General features: G+C 35.2%; 1 long non-coding RNA gene across 1 annotated transcript in view; it reads left to right on the forward strand.

Annotated features, from left to right (window-relative positions):
* The window catches only part of LOC140252048 (uncharacterized), a 488,632-nt gene that overhangs the window by 420,399 nt on the left and 51,973 nt on the right, over positions 1 to 16,260 (forward strand). The gene's annotated exons all lie outside the window — the stretch shown is intronic.

Genomic DNA, 16,260 nt, shown 5'->3' on the forward strand with positions numbered 1-16,260 from the left:
ATAGCACAATGGCATCTGACATGGAAGCGCACGTAAAGCAAAAGTATGTAATTTAATTCATCCATGCAGAAAAAGAATGGCACCCATTGACATTCATTGATGCCTGCTGAATGTTCCTGGAGACAAAACAGTGGATGTGACCAGAGTGAGGTGGTGGGTGGTGTGTTTCAGCAGTGGGGACAGCAACAGGGGGTCACCCCTGCTGGTGCAGATGTGTATGAGAAGGGAATGCAGGCTCTTGTTCCTTGCTGTTGAAAATGCCCTGGTAATGGAGGTATCTGTGTTGCAAAATAGTGTTTGTAGATGAGAATTTTCTCTATCAGATAGTGCCCTTATGCTCTTGGTGTAGGGAATGGGAATAAATAGGAGGCATGAGTGTTCAATCTTTGATCTTTCTGACCAGTTTGGTCTAGAGTTTTCTGCCCTAACATTTGGGCCAAATGGTTCATTTTGCCCATCAACAGACAAAGCCATATTTTGATCCAGAACATTTTTTTAATAATAATGATATTAATAATAGTAACAAAGGTTTCTTCACCTGATAGGGTATTAACTACAAAGTTATGTAAAACTACGCAACAAACTATCTCAGAGCACTGAAACATACTGTAGCTGGAGAAAAGATGTTTTTAATTCTACTTATAATAAACAGTGGAGTCAAGACATGATGCAATTTTACATACTAGAAGTTTGTTTCTAGAAACCCACACACTAAAGTTGGCATGGAACTAATGTGGGTACTACTGCACACAGATGAAAATGATAATAAAATTCAAAATGATACATAGTGTATAAATGAAATCTCAGAGAGGAATAGAAGTATTTTAATACAAAGGTACAGAAGAAGTGCAATTTCAGGTTGACTTTTCTGAAAGGATGCATTTGTTATCACTAATACATTTGAGCAGAAAGAACTGAAACTGCCTGGTTCACACAATTGATTGAGTACTGTGGGAACTTCATTCTTTACCACAGAGATCAAACTGATTGCAGATAAAGTTCTGCTAAATCATGGATGTATCATACTTTATATTGTAATCTAAGATATGTATGTGTCAGTTTAAAAAGAAAATAAGCTAGGATCTACAAGTAGAATCATGGTAAGAAACATATTAGAAGTCCTCCCTAAACATCTTATGAACAAACAGAGAAAAGTTCTATCTTGAAGATTTCTGCAGGCTGTCTTGAACACTGGATAAACTGCAGGTGCAAATCAGAGAGTAGCTGAATTGTTGATTCTGACTGCTTAGTATAATTTCAGAACTAATACACTTGGCTGTTGTATCTTTTTATCACAAGATGTACTACTCTCGAATGAAACAGAACAGAACAGGATTTAGTGTATTACCCTTCCTAGGGACTTGGCAGTACTTCTCATTCAGGTTCTGTGTGGTTCAAGGAGAGTGCTGGACTCCAAAGTTATTAAGGTATCCATGGCACAGTAGGATGCTCTGCTACTAAATTTTATTGTTCCTGATTCTGAAAGCTGGTGGTGTGCTGCTCTGAAGTGTGTGGTAGTGGGTGAAACAAGGTGTTCTTGAGTCTACTTAGGAGTAGTAGAATTCTGGATTTTCCAGAACCCAGATTCTGCACAAACAAGTTAATGTTTTGCAGTTTATTTTTATAGTCTTGTCATTCTCATGTGTGATGCTTTCATTTAATAGCTTCATTTCTTAATTTTTACTTAATGTGGCAGTACTGCGTACAAGAGCATATGGATTTACTTCCTAATTTTTTTATTGTTATTTTTATTTGTATTTATTTTTTTTTCCCCCTTCCTTTTGGAAATTTTATTTTTACTTCTTATTTTAAAGCATAAATACTACTGAATATTTTCAAGTAATGTTTTGCATATGTTCTCTAGTTATTGCAGATTATTCATTCAAACCAAATATATGCTAGAGCTAACATGCAGTAGAATAAGTATTTATATAATTGGAAGACTATTAAGTCTACTTAATCTTTATGAGTGACATCAATATGGACCCAATTAGCACAGTTTTCAGCCACTTCATAATTCAAAAGAATGTGATCATTAAGCTGGAAGCACATTTGACAGAAACTCCATAGTCATGAAGGTAAAAGCTTGCAAGATCACCCAGAAGGATGGAGAAGCTGTCATTCTTTCATCAGTGCTGTTGAATACTAATGTCAAGGTCAGAAGAGTGTAATTTTAGGCTGCCAAAATATTGTTGGATTTGATCTGCTAGCAGATGTTTAAAAGGGAAGTAGCAAGCTTAAAACACATATACACTTTCTATATGTGAGATAGAAAGTTTCAAATGCCACTGGAAATGTTCTGAATCATTTACTGCTTTCATTGGTACTTCAGTATGCATTTTTTAATTCTAATATTTTTCAAACATCATCCTCATTATCTTACATCATAAATTCTAACTTTATATACATGTTGCACATTCTCAATGCTATTTTAAATTTTGATATGTGTTCAATTAGTCACAATTACAGCAAAGACTGGATGCCAAAACATCCGAATACTAAATTTAGACATATAAAATTGGCATGAATAAGAAAACGGTATATTTGTGTTTGCCACACTTTTCATTTATGTGATTTAGTTATGCTAAAGGGGTATTCTTACTCCTGTCTTCAAGTAAGAACGTAATAAGATGGTAGAAACAAGATGGAGCTGAGATGTTCTCAGAGCTCTTTCTGGGACTTAAATGGATGAGATACAATGGTCTCAACTTTCAACAAGGCAAATTCCGAACAAATACTCAGAAAAATAATTTCATAGTGAAGATGCAACAGCATTGCAATTGGCTGACTAGGCAAGCTTTTGAACTTCCATCCATGTAGATATTTAGAAACTGGTTGAGTGGTTGTTAACAAAGTGGACTTCTTCTTCAACCTTAAAATAATCCAAGATTTTGTCATTTCTCTTCCGATACAATAGTTATTCATATTATCAATATAAAATTTTAAAAGGATTTAGAGTATCATTTTGAAAATACCAAGATTCTTTTATTCTATATCCCAACTTACAAAAAAGATACTTAGGAACCCGAGAGTTCTTTCACATCACCTTGTAGGAGGTTTGGCTTTAATTCCTAAATTTGCACTACTTCCTTGCGCTTACCTACCTTTCCTGTTAATCAGCAGCTTCACTTGCTCCTCTATCCAAACAGACAAGTTCCCAAATAGCTGTAGTATTTTAAGTCTTTGTGTAATTGTAACATAAATTTGGTTTCTCAACTTTCTTTTGAAACAGAAAAGTTTTAGAAAAACAAAAATGATACAGCAGTGCATTTTCGTATTGAGCAAGAAGTTTCAGAGTTCACTTTGGGGTTTATATTTAAGTGCTTTTTGGCTTTGATTGATTTTACATTACATGAATATGTCAATGAGCAGTGGCAAACAATACCTCAGTAGGATTGCTTTTCAGTTCCAGATACATCTTTGAAAGATGTCGAAAATGACATGTTTGCAGTAAAATATACATGGCCGGGTGAACTTTTCTGGTCTTATCTTGCGCCTCAGTAATTCTTAAGCAGAATTCCAAGTCTTTGTTCTGATAAACTAGACATCTTTCTAAAATACATTTATTAAAATGAAATATTCAAAGATTCCGAAGAGCAAGTATACATAGAGAGAATATATTCTTTTTCTCCTGTGCATGGTTAACTTTCATTCATATTAATGGGGTTATGAACATGCTTCAAGCAGAGAAGGCTATCATTTTTAAAATCTGTCTATTGAATATTTGGTTTGGTTAAATTTATGTTGTCTGTTTACTACAGTAGGGAAAAAATAGTTGCTGGAAGGTAATGCTTATTTTGAGTTTGAATCTTTTATGAATATAATTGTCTCTGAAATCACTAGTGAGCGTTTTGAGAGCCTTGAGAATATTTGAGAAAAGATAACTGTATGGCATTTTCATAATTAAAAACTCTTAATATGGCACAATTCCACTACCTGAGTTTTTGTTTATCTCTTTCTATGAGCCAGGCAGGTTCTTTTCTCCAAGATGAACAAGAAGAATTTATATAAATTCAAAACAAGTGTGCTGATCCTTGGGACATTTAAGGCATTATTGGCACTTAATTAAGAATATTTTTGTGTAAAGGGGCACTTTTATGAAAAAGCTAGTCAACTGTGAATAAGGGTTGAAAAGAGGCTGGTGTAATTCAGGATTTAAATTGTGAATGGTAATTGCACATGTGTAGTTTGAAATGGTCACAGAAGATAGCAGAGTGTTTTTTTTAATTTACATTGGCTGGTCATATTCACAATGATGAGTATATATTTTAAAACAGTTTTCAAAAGAGTTTGCATTCTTAAAAGGCTGTTTAGCTAAAACATCCTTATGCCTGGTGCCCATAATTTCTTTGAAAGCAAAAAAGTCTAAATGTTATTCCTTAAAGATGTGTGTTTTAGGATTTGAACATTTAAATATTAATGGTATTCTGATTATTGGGGAGGCATCAACATAATCATCAGTTACAAACTTTCTGTCAGAAATACACATTCTTCTCTGATTTTGGGGGTAATCTAGAAGTATGCCATTGCAGCATGGGTGATACTGCTTGCAAGTGCAATTACATGTTTAAATGAGTTGAGAGAGACGAAATCTATGACTCAGAGGACTTTGTTTTGTTGAAAATGTAGTGGAATTGCTGTATCCATATCCTTTCAATTCACAGTATCTTAATAGGTTTCTATAATTACTTTAAATTCCTTATTTTCTGCAGCAAAGCTTTATAGTACAAAGAAGCGACTTCATTCTAGCCTGGCACCACGCAGGGACTGTCTTTAATTCAAGGTTGCTAGCTATCAGGAATAGTGATAGTCCAGACCACGGATCTTCTTATTATAATATGAAAGTATCTCTCATTCATATGAATTCAGTGTTTTCATACTTAAGGGGATTATTAATTAGTTTCCCTCTGTACAGAATGCAAAATAATTAAGATGTATACAGTATTTGCCATGTAAATTCTGAAAGGTTCCAGAAGCTTCCATGCGGTTTTGGCAGTCTGTAAATGAATCCCTTTCACACTACTCTTGCTAGCAACCTGCTCATACATTTTAATAGTTAAAAACATTCTCTCGGACTCCATGGTGCATGTCTGAAATCCATGGCATACATGCAGTTCTTTTTGTGTATCTAGGCAGGGATACATGTGCACGTATTTCAATGTGTTTATAAACGCATTGAGTTGTAGTAGCTATAAACATAAATTTGAATTTCTTCAGCCCACCATTCTGTTCCCATTGGAAATATATACAAATTCTGCTGTCAGAAATTCTGTTTTTAGAGCTTAACTGGTATAGAAGCTTTTGACTGTTTCAGTTCGTTTTCAGTGATTCAGTCCCTCAATTACCTTCTTGAAAACATGAGGTGGCTGTACATTTGGATGATACACGCATAACCTTTTGGCACAGAAGACCTGATTGTGGCTGTTTATATATGGAACATAATCCTGATCAATCTCTGACACTTAAGTCTGTAGACTTTCCACTGCTTTGAAATGTAATGTCATAGCATTTGTATGTTTTCCATTCCCTTAAGGTTTCAATATGCTGCTATGCAGGAGAGAAAAAAATTAGTAATACCACTACAGACACTGTAATAGAAATAAATAAAGTAACAATTTGTAAACTCTTTTGAATAGATCTTTACATATGAATGCAGGAGTCTCTATTGATACGTATAACTTGAGTATAAATTAAGTAGGGATAATATTTATATGTTGTGTGTATTAACACAGTTATTTGATTTTATATATAACAGTTAAACTATAAGAACACAAACTCTCTTTCTCTTACAAATAACTAGACCACAGGAGACACCACTTAGTACAATATTTGAAGAGAAAACAAATTGCTTTAAATTTAAGAAGTTTTTTTTTTTTCCATTTGTGTGTTTGGGGAGCAGAGGTGTTATATTGATTTGTTTGTTTGCTTTTTTATGTAAATTTTACTTGAAAGGCTAAAAATCATTGATTGTTTTTTAAAACAACCAACTGCTGAATTTAGATGGCACAGTAGTTGGTAAAAAATCACTAGCTTGCCAGTGATTTTCCCCTTCTAGTTTGGGAGACAGGTAATACAGTTTCCTGGGAAATGTGACATTTGGAAAATGAACAGCAAGTACACAAACATCTGACCCGTTTAGAAGAATAGAAATTAACAAGGGGAAAAGAGATCAAAGGCAGAAGGGGATAGGAAAAATATTAATGTATTCTAATATCAGTATAATTTAAACTACAGCAACCCTGTGTAAGGTTTCCTCATCCCATTTAGAATCTGTTCAGTCTTTTCACTGAGGTACAAAACTGATTTTAAGCATAAAAGAGAAAGACCTTACTCATAAACCAATTATTTTCAATTTTGTTAGTATTTTTTTCTTAAGCTTTGTCTGAAATCCTGATTGAACTGACATGGAAGTTCGAGTAGAAATTTCAGTGGTTAGAATATTTCTGTCTTTGAAATATAAAGCAAGTGTCTAAGGAACATCTAATAATTTTGTCCAGCTGTGTGCCTCATCTGACATTTGTGGTTGATTTGGGAAGAGAATTTTATCTCCATTTTGCAAATGAAGAGTTGATATAACACGACACACAGCACATTTTTGTGTATTTTTGTCTCATAATTTCCCATTTATTTATTTATTTATTTGATGTCCATTAAGTACAAGATGAAGCATTATTTAAGGAAATATTGTGCATTTTTCTACCTTAGTAATGTGATTTCCAGGTACCAGCATTTAAAAAAAAAAAAATCCCATCTCCAGTGCAAAAATGGGATGACTTTACCATCTTTCCTTCTCTTCCTCCTTTCTTAACTCCCCTAGAACATCATCCCTCAAAAATCTACATTATGGTGATGATATCTAACCTAAAAATCCAAAATTACACTGTGTGAAATGTTACCTCACTCTTTTATGAAACTGTATAGGTAAAGTCCATGTGAAGACTCCCTAAATTGTACTGTAATATTTCTGTACTTGTCAGTAGTGTACTCTAAGACCCATTTACAAATAAGAAGTAAATAAAACACAATCAATTATCTGGAATCCTAGCTCTTAATTCTTTTTGTTCTACCAAATATTCTTGTTGCTAGTGGTTATGGGTACTGCTTAGGACCCAGCTGCATGGTATACAGATAAACTACTGTGAAATTGGTACAGTTAGTGTATCACACAAATGTGATTTAAAAACACGATAATGTGAATTTATAAGTTAAGCTTTGCTATAGTGTTGTTAGCAGAGAGTATGTACCAACTTTTGTCAGTTAGACAATGTATGCATAGCAAACAGGACACGATTCTGTACATTTGTAGGACACAAATTGTAGCCTGTAGTTCCAAAACTCTGCATTCCTTTTCTCAGTAAGGTATTTACTTGCAGGGACAGCTGTCCTTCACCTTTAGTTAAAATGAGCCAACAGGAGGTAACTCTGAAATAAGGCAAGTTGGAATAATCTACCACTAAATCTTTATTTTCTGCACTTAATTGTCACTTGTCATCAGTTTTAGAAATTCTGTACCAACTGAAAGAAAAAAATGCTAAGTGATTCATAGAGAGTTCTCTGAACTATTTGTTTCTCTTGATCCTTACAAATTCTTCCATTTCTGACTGTTGTTGTTTGTTCATGTGGTTGGTTTTTAATCTTCTGGAGCATCTTCAAGACTTGAATAAGGACATTGATGCAGAATTATGAAGAAAATACTGTCAAAGATTTTGGACATAAAATGTACGCATTAAATGCATGTTTGTAGTTATCACTAGGGGCATTATCAAGACTTTAAATTTTCTTTATTAGCAGATTAGAAAAAATCCTACAAAGGAAATGCATTCACCTTCACTATTAGATAAGTACAGCCTGTAGGTAATTGCTTGATTATTCACAGGAGAGTCTCGTTCATTCCTCATTTTGCTGTTGTTGGGGCACTCCCCAATTCTCCTCATATCCCATTCATGCTTTCTAAGGAAGGAGGAGGCCTGATACAGGCCTCATTATTGTCATCTCTGCTTGATCGTTTTGTATTCTTAATAGACTATTAGAATGCATTCTGTGGAGGCCATACTGACAGAACCATAAATTACACATAATACTTGTTTTATTTATTTAGCAGTGCTTCACATAGTGCCTTGTACTTTACTGTGTGCCGAGAATAAGATACTGCTTGCGACCAACAAAGCATGAATTCATTTAGTATTTAGTTGTTGAGACCTTTCTTTGTTTAAATAAATTTGTAGTGACTGTGACTGTAGACAGACCCTGAAGGTGCCAGCTACTGGCACAGTGTTATCCAATGAAAACATACACATCTCCTAATAGTTCTTACCTGCAATCGTTTCCAGAAACTCATTCTTTTAGATGGCACGATGTGCATTCACATGCAGTTTGTGAAAGCTGTGTCTTGCTGGTTGTCTAACCAGAAACAAAGGCTTACAGTTAATTTAGAAACAGTGAATTCAGTAGAAAATAACTAAATGGTTATATCCCATACTAGCTTTCGAGGTCTATTTTTCAGGCCTATTTCATTCAATGACAAAGCTATTAAATTAATCGGCTCTGTAGCAAGGGGAAAACCAATCTCACCTGAAACTGCCTCTCTCTTTTGCTGCAGGTACCTTAATCAAAGCACTTCCAGGCATTTTCTTTGTGTAATTCCACTTTGTATGTAATATATAAATATTAATTACTGATGTAATTAGAGCTCGGGTTCACTTTGCAAATGCTCCAACAAAGAGGGAATAGGATGATTTTTACTTTTTCTGTCTCACTGGGTATATTAATATTTATTAAAAGTAGTCAAAAGTTTCAAGAGAGATAGAAAGATATTTATCAACAATCTCCCTTATTATGGGAGCAAAGTTAAGAGAGTTTCTGGGAGACCAGGGCTTAAATAATTTTCAGGTAGAACAGACATGCCAAGTTGAGTTTTCCATACAGTAGATGATTGCATGAAAAACTGTATTACTAGGCAAAAAGAGCGAGAATCAGAATAGAATAATAGAATCCTTAGAGTTGGAATGTATCTTTAAAGGTCAGCTAGTCCAAATCTGCTGCAGTGAACAGGGACATTCACAGATCAGTCAGGTTGCCCAGTGTGTGATCCAACCTTGCCTTAAGAGTCTCCATGGATGGGGCATCCACCACAGCTGTGGGCAGTCTGTTCCAGTGCCTGACCACTCTCACTGTAAAAAGACTTTTTCCTTCTGTGCAACCTAATTTTACCTTCTTTAAGCTTAAAGCCATTTCCCCTTGATCTTTAACCAATGACCCTGCTAAACTGTAGGTCCACTTCTTTCCTCTAGCTCCCATTTAGATACTAAAAGGCTGCTATCAGGTCCCTCCCCATATCCTCTTTTGCAGGCTGCACAGCCCCAGCTCTTTCTGCCTCTCCTTGCAGGGAGGCATTCCATCCATTGGATCATTTTTGTGGCCCTTCTCTGGATGCACTCCAACAGGTCTGTGTCTCTGAAGAGGTCTATGGCTCTCAGATTATTGGTATCCTTTCCTCATTGTTTCTATGAATGGGAGCTATGCAAAGTTTTCCATGTCAATTAAAATAATGAGGAAAAATATGTTTGTTTGTAGTTCGGTGATGAAATATGTGGAAAATTGTTTGCACCATTCCCTAGCCTGGTTTCATTTTTTTCCAGTAAATATTGGCTTCCTGTGTTGTTTGCAGGGAAACAGCACAGCAAGAAACACAGAATTATTAAGCAGGAAAACTTAAGGTAACGGGTAACAGAAGGCATTAGGTATACAGATACAGCATGGGGAATTAGTGTCACAGCCTGCTAAAGGAGACTGATGGAGGGTGTCCTCTCAAGAGCACTGCCAGACTATTTTCGCAACAGAGTATCTCATCCCACAGCATCATTTAACATGACCAGTTATATTGATGGCAAACTGCACAAAACTGTTTCTTTTAAGTTTTTTTAGGCCAAGGTGAGATCAGGGTAATAGGAGAGGTTTACTGTAGTTTGGACCCTTATTATTTTTCTTTTGAGATATAGAACCTTGTATGGCCCTTAGAAAATGCTGAACACACAAGTATACTCTTGATCAACATGCAATAGGCTGAGGAAACTCAAAGAAGGAAGAAAGAAAATAAAGAACTTTTTTTGCATGTGATGCAATGTGTTATACCATTTTCTTTTATATATGCACAGTAACTGAAAAGCTGATTTCTGATAGCTTCTGGGTTAAATGCCTGGAGTAATAGCTGCAGCTAAGTCACAAACCTGGCAAAATCTCTCTCTTTGATATAAAGACCAATTTCCCCTACGAAATAACACTAATATTAATAAATAAATAAATAAATAAAGCTATGAGAAATTACTCAGGAGCGTTAAAAAAGCCTGGTTAAAGTCCTAGGGGAGAAAAAATAATAATAATAATAAATAAAAAAAAAATCAGTAAAGATGATTAATGATTATCAGCCGCAAAATAAGTGTTTTTAAGCTCTGTCAGCTTTGCTTTTCTAATGAGGACTTAACTGTTCCGACAGTAAAGCCTTCATCCGAGTTGTGTTTTGTATTTTGTGTAATCCATGCTTCTTACAGACACGGTTACCATCATCATAACCTTTCAGTTCTTGTGTTTTGGCATCTCACAGGTTTTGTATGCAAGTGTGAGTCTCAAGGGAAGTAAATTTAACTGAAATGCCCATCTGCAATTTAATGTGTGATGCAGAGCCATAGAACTTCTCTCAGACTTGGTTATTGTTGCAGAGAGAGCCTTTGTAATTACCAGGGGATTATGGCAGAATATGAAAGACCTTGAGAGTGGCTTTCTTGCAGATCAGGCATGTGTTCTACACAAGCTCTGAAACAATCAGCTAGAGTAGTGAAGCAGAAGTATATTAAAATTTGAAGAGTTCACTGAGAAGGTCCTGATAGATGCTCCTAATTAAAGAAATAAAAACCAACTTTAAAGAATGTAAAAGATTCTCTCGTCAGTAAGGGAAAAGGGGCCTTTTGAGGACTGGAAATAAGATGATAACACAAATATAGTGGATTCAGCCTTGTTTTTCTCTACGACTGAAATAATGAAAATTGGGTTTAATGGTACATAAATAAAAATAATTGAATGGAAACTAGTTGTAGTGGTACATTACCTGAATTAATATACAAGATTAAAAGACCAATAACCCAGAAACAATTTAGTTACTTTTCTGTTCTTACATAAATTAGTGAACAATTTTGAACAAGAACATGGTGCAGTATAGTGCCAAAACACTTATATTAACTTTGACAGTGATTTTTCCCTAATTATTTTTTAGTTATTAAGTATCATTTCATGAATTTCTATAAAACTTCACTTTTTTTTTTTTTTTTTTTTTTTTTTTTTTTCCTTTTTTTAATGCTGAGCTATGTATTTTTACTTTGTCCCTTTCCCTTTTAGAGCTCAAAACTGACAAAAGCAGTTCTGTATTTCGTAGTATTACGTGATGGAAGTAGGTCTGTGTCAGTCATATAGATGAGGTTAAATAGATGTTTTTACTCCGGATAATTTCACGTGTTTAATCCTGACCGTAGAGGATTCAGCGGTAACCAGTCTCCTTTATATGAATGCTGCATCAGCCCTTGGGATTTCTATTAATGAATTCTTTTCAGTGTAGCTGAAATTAAAGAAAATTAAGGTAAATTATCATTCAGTGCTGATCAAGTAAGAAAATCACTCAGCAGTTATGGAAAAATTACATCTCTATATTAAATTACCACAATTCTGAACCAAAAGATCTGTATAGTTACATTTTAAAATTATAGCTGCCATGTAGCTGTAGACATGCTTTACAGAAGTAGTTAGAGAATCTGGATTCTTTTTCCAGTTCACTTACTAATAGAATACAGTATATTCATTATATTATATACTTCTAAGTAACTTTTTTCCCCTATGCATCGAATTGTAACCCACTTAAAAGGGTGCTAAAAGCCATTTGGCCACATTTTTCATTTGTCAAAATTTTGTTATAGAATTGAATGGCAAAATTCTACAAATCCGCCAAGATATTCTTCATGTGAAAACACCTCCACTGGGTGTCTACCAGTACACAGTTAGAAATCAGTAAAATCTACAATTAAAAAGTTCCAGTAATATTGATACTTTAGTCTTAAAGTCCTAAGAATCACTGAATCATAGAATTGCCATGCTTGTTGGTGATGAGGAAGAACTGGCCTGGGATCGAATGTTTTTGAGTATATAACATTTATATAATCATCAAATTAAGTTATTGAAGAAATTATATTAAGGTGAAAATGTTTCTTTAATTAAAGCCATGTTATATTTCTAGCTTAACATTTCAGTTTTACTAGCCTTTTGCTGTTTAAACCCACTTTTTGTTTGAATGATTTACATCCAGTTAATTTGTCATTGATATCCCTAGAGCTTCTGAATGCTGTCAGAAAAACATGAAGATTTTAGGAGTGAAATAGTGACAGTGAAAGAAAAACAAGATTTGAATACCATAAATGAATTATGCCTTGTTCAAATTTAACAATATTCTATATCTAATCTTTGGGAAAGTGAATGAATTCTCAAGTCTAAGGTGATGGCTAGTAGTCACGACTTCAGATATTCTTTTCTGTTTCTCAGTATAATGATTTATTTCCTCATAAAACAGACTCAGCTGAGCTTGTAGGCAGTATATAATAAACTAAATATAAAATATTGCACTCAAATTGGAAGATTACAATCATGATATCATAGAAATTCAAAGCTTGTATTGCCAAATGAACTATACTGACTCAAAAAAACCCAGGCCCGGGACCATTCCTTTCTCATATGCTAAATAGTATGGCATGTGTACCATGCACAAGCTGAACCATTAACTTAATACAGCTTTCACTGTAATATCTCCTTCTTACTTCACTAGTTCTGAGAATCCCATTTATAATACAGAGCCTAAATGGCAGTCCATCCTAGGTCCATGGGGGTTATTAGTGACTATTGCAGACATTCATTAACAGAAAGCTATAACTTCATAGCCAAAATAAATAAATAAATAATTTAAAAAAAAAAAAAAAAAAAAAAAAAAAAAAGTAGGAAAGATCTTTGTGAATGAAAAAATCTTTAGTCTTGAATTTCAAGCCTACCATGAATGTGGGGAAAAATGGATTTTTACATCAATATCTGAATATATTTTTAGTGAATAAAAGAATTGCTGAAATTTAAAAAACACTGCCACACTCCCTGTCCATTTTTTTAAAAAATATTTATTATTATTATTATTATTATTATTATTATTATTATTATTATTATTATTATTATTATTTTTCAAAATGCAGATTGAATTTGGAATGCCTTCCATTTTTCTTCTTGGAAAAGATTCACTAAACTGTGGGGAGAAGACAACAACTGCTTCTCTTTTCCATCTTCCCCTCTCATGCACTTACCTCTCCCCCCACGAGGTTGAAGAACTCACCATATGTTCCTAATGCAGTAACTTGTATATATAGGAGGCTAGGTTTCAACTTCTTTCCCCTGACTGAGCTTTAAACCCTCATTTTCCACTTTCCAGGGGAATCACACAGCCAGTAGATGTTCTGCAGTGGTATGCTCTCACCTGAGCTGTTTGAACTGCTGCTTTGACCCCGCTGTGTGCCTCCCCAGTGAATGCTTTAACCGCCAGACCAAAGAGTCATTCTCGCTCTTTGACTTCGTATTTAAATAATCCATGCAGAACAGCTTTTCCATGGGGATCAGGAAAAGCCAATTACAGATTTCTCACTGGTTTAAGAACTCTTCTGGGAAAGTGAAAATGTGGGTTCAAGAACACCCGGACAAAGAGGGACTTGAACCCGATTGTCCCGCATTGTATATCAGATGAGGCCCTGACCACGGAGCTATTGAATAAATGAAGAGAGGGGGGATTCCCTTTACTTCCATGAATGATTTACAAAGAATGTGTAAACCTAATCTTTCATTTCCAGTCCTTTGGTTCTGCATTTAAATGGCTTCTGCAGAGTTTCCTGTATCTGTGGCAAGACTGACATTCTATACTGCTGGTTGGACAAAAATAATGTGTTTTTAAAACCAGTGAAACATAATTCTTCTCTACATTTATTTAATCCTTGTATATTCCCAGAATATTTCTCAGTCCATCCTTACTAAAATCAAAGTGTGTTTTTATTTGGCAGTGAATTGAAAATGTTGGTTAATTTGAGGGAGATGGAGTTAGGAACGGAAGAATAATTTCATAGTAACCATTGGGTTAAAGCATCTAACTGAAAAATTATTCACACACAAAGTTCTGCTGCATGTGCCTCCATTTTGCCTAACATTTCTTAATTCAAGAACCTGTATTGAACTAATGTGCTTTCATTAAAAGGAATTAGTAGAAGTTGCTAGCCACATGCCTGTGCTAATTTAGACTTTAGGCACAGCTCATCTATTGACCGCTTGTGAGCAGGTCCTTCAGTAGGAGTCTACAGATGCAGAAATAGTTGTTTAATGTTGCAGATGTGTCCAAAGTCACACAAAAAGTCTATTCATACCAGTTATGAAAGCCAGTCTTCCTGAAGCTTAATTCAGTGAATGATTGCCCTTCCTCTACAGGTGTAGTGAAGGAACAAGACTGGCTGTATGCCGTCCACTAACTAGACAGTGGTGTTGGGTTGTTTTTTTTTTTTTTTTTCCTGTTTCTGACTACATTTTATTAAATGCTAACAAAAATTTATTCTCATGTCTTCTTCTCATGCACGTCACTTCTCTCAAAATAATAAACAAACAAACAAACAAACAAACAAACAAACAAACCCATATTTTCTAAAAGACTTTCCAACCAGAAATTCAAAGGAGTTAGACATTTTTGCTGGAGAATCAGTTATCCTTGCCAGTGTCTTTGTTTTCTTTTCAAAAAGATATATGGTACACTGGATTCCTATGGTTCACTTTTCAAATAGAATAAAGAATCACAGATTCACCAGGGTTGGAAAAGTCCTCTGAGATCATCCAGTCCTACTGTCCACCTGCCTCCAATGTTTCCCCACTAAACCATGTCCATTAATACACCATCTAAATATTTCTTGAACATCTTCAGGGACAGTGTCTCCACCACCTCCCTTGGCAGCCCATTTCAGTATCTGACCACTCTTCTGGAGAAGTTTTTCCTAGTATCCAACCTAAATCTTCCATGATACAGCTTGAGGCCATTCCCTCTTATCCTATCACTAGTTACCTGGTAGAAGAAGCCAACCCCTACCTTGCCACAACCTTCTTTCTGGGAGTCATAGAGAGTAATAAAGTGTCCCCTGAGCATCCTCTTCACCAGACTAAACAATCCCAGTTCCCTCAGCCACTCCTCATAAGACTTGTGCTTCAAACCCCTCACGAGTTTTGTTGCAGTTCTCTGCACAAGTTTTGGGGCCTCGATGTCTTCCTGAGAGTGAGGGGTTCAAAACTGAACACAGCACTCGAGGTGCAGCCTCACCAGAGCTGAGTACAAGGAGAAGATCTCCTCCTGTTCCTTCTGGCTTCAGGTAGAAGCAAGGATGCCATTGGTCCTCCTGGCTAGCTGGGTTTACTGCTGTCTCAGGTTCAGCCAAGATTGTTGTCAATAAAGTATACTGAATTCTATTTTTAACTTGAAGACAGTTACTCTCACTGATTTTGGAACTTCCTTATTCTGTAGAACTAAAACCATATTCACTTCTAGATAGATTAGGATATTTCAGCAAATGTTTCGTTTTCAAAATTGAAAATATTTTCTGAACTGCACTGGTGAAAAGAGTTATAAAATGCAAATTATCTCCCTCCCTCCCTCCCTCCCTCCCTCCCTTCCCCACTTCCTCCATTCCCTTCCTTCCCTTCCTTTCTCTTTCTTTCACTCTCTCTTTCCCTCTCCCTCTCTCCCTCCCCCCCCTCACCATTCATCCACCTGTCTATCTGTCCATCTATAAGGGGTCCCTTCCTGCACTTGAAAACAATTAGAAAGTCTAATTCTATATTTGCAACCAAACAGTGAATTATTGATTCAGTCTCAAATCAGTAAATGGAAATATATGGCAAGTGCAACTTACAATAAAACTTGATCCTTCCAATGTTTGTTCTTCATAAAATGTATATGCTGTTGTAAAAATAATAGATTTTTCTATTTTTCTCTTGTTCCCTTATGTTCGATTTTTTTGTTTCTCCAAAAAATAAAAAAAATAAAATAAAATGGGGCAAAATCTACAATTGCCTGAAGCACAGCTATCTCTAGCAGGACTTAATCTTTCTATTAAGCATTCCCTGCCTGAGTGTCACACTGAGGCCACTTAAGTCACTTCAGCATCA

The sequence above is a fragment of the Excalfactoria chinensis genome, chromosome 4 (genome assembly GCF_039878825.1).
Source record: "Excalfactoria chinensis isolate bCotChi1 chromosome 4, bCotChi1.hap2, whole genome shotgun sequence".
NCBI classification, from domain to species: domain Eukaryota; kingdom Metazoa; phylum Chordata; class Aves; order Galliformes; family Phasianidae; genus Excalfactoria; species Excalfactoria chinensis.